This window comes from Nicotiana sylvestris, unplaced genomic scaffold (assembly GCF_000393655.2).
Source record: "Nicotiana sylvestris unplaced genomic scaffold, ASM39365v2 Un00001, whole genome shotgun sequence".
Taxonomy (NCBI): Eukaryota; Viridiplantae; Streptophyta; class Magnoliopsida; order Solanales; family Solanaceae; genus Nicotiana; species Nicotiana sylvestris.
This window is the reverse complement of record NW_027184337.1, coordinates 602,829-604,474: the sequence shown is the minus strand read 5'-3', so window position 1 is coordinate 604,474 and position 1,646 is coordinate 602,829. Positions and strand designations below refer to the sequence as shown.

At 38.8% G+C, this 1,646-nt stretch overlaps 1 pseudogene; it reads right to left on the bottom strand.

Moving 5' to 3' along the window:
- Positions 1-208: 208 nt before the first annotated feature.
- On the bottom strand, positions 209-1,242 carry LOC104247550 (F-box/kelch-repeat protein At3g06240-like; annotated as a pseudogene).
- Between the last annotated feature and the right edge of the window lie 404 nt (positions 1,243-1,646).

Sequence of the window (1,646 nt, the reverse complement as noted above, 5' to 3'; positions counted from 1 at the left end):
AGCCCTTACCCGAAGTCTGGTTTTCTTCCAAAAAAACTTCTTCTTCTCTCTAAAAGTATCCTAATGCACTATAATCATTATGTTGCAACTCTTCAAATTTCATAACCCGATTCCTCAAAAGGGAATAAGAGTTGTTTTGCCCATAATGTCGTAAACCCGATTTCGCCTTCTTTTAGGAGGGAAAAAGGGGGCGTCGATAGGTATTCATTTAGTTAAGATGATCTAGTACTCTTTTTGGAATAGAAATCAAACTTTCCTTGTAAAGTATGATGCACAAACTTTGAGGATACCCTTGTAAGTTGAACTCCTTGGCTTCATTCGAAATAAGATCACAACAAAATAAGAAATTCACTTTTGTTTTGAAGAAACAATAATTGATTCTTCCAAATTGTTAGTGGGGATTTAAATGGAAGAGGTCTAATTATGTATTTCTTAGTGCATGAATCGTGTAGACTATAGTCCATCATTATCCATACATCCGTTGAATCTTGTGTCAGATCAGTCTCGCCATATGAATCGGGGTAACAAATTAATGTTAGGGACTCGTTCAAGATTACAAGGCTATAACATTTCACATCGTAGTCTTTGCAAGAATCAGGCATCATCATGGTGCGAAATATCTCAGTTATCATGTCAAAACAAAGAATTACCATTGCTCAACTATATCTGCATACCAATGAAAGGCTCCTGTATGAAATATCTCAAAATGTGGCAACCAATGAACTCTAGGAATTCTCTCCAAGAATCAGTGTGCAAATCATAAACCTTAACGTTTTGATCTATCACGTCCGGAGACCAATCAGTATCCTTAAAAACATCTAAAATCCTAATCCACTCAGAGTCATTCCCGATCCAATCGAAACCAAATCCAACACCACCTACAATGGAGAGATTGAAAGCTTCTACGCAAATAAAGGGGCTAGATGGGAGTGGCACGTAATTTCTAGTAGCTATATTAAATAAGATAATAACTTCAAAATCCATCGAAGCATGTAAACCATTGCAAGGGCCGACTAGTTCATTATAAGCATAGTAATAACTGAAGGTAAGATATGGACGATCTAGATCTGGAAAGACGGAGTTAAGATCATCGTCATTATCACTGTAAATAATAGATATGTCATTTTTTAATCTGTCAGGTTCTACTTTGATGGAGAGATTGAAAAGAATGAATTCGTTTTTTCTGGTTGTAGGGCGATTAAGATGAAGATTGATAAATGTTGAGGATTGTACGAGAGTATATCAAGTTATGGAGATTCCATGTCAAAGAATTTATAGCAGAGTAAGCTAAGAGGACTACCCTGATGCTCAGTCCTGATCGGAGACGATGACAGGATCGAAGTGACACGCTCGTCCTAGCGCCCGAAGCAAGCCCATGATCCTTTTCTCTGACCTAGCATTTTGAGTAACCAAACTGTCAACTCTAGTACTCAGGTCATTTACCGAAGTGCATAGGCCAGCCATATCTTGCTCCAATGTAGTCATCCGAGTAATCCGACGAGCCTATGATGGGCCTTCCTTATCAGCAATCGGCCCCGATGAGGCGGCAGCATGCATAGATTCCTCATCATCATCATCGGCATCATCATCATCCGCCATAGTCTGCTATTTCCCAACTGTAATTTGTCTAGCCTTGAACGTGACTT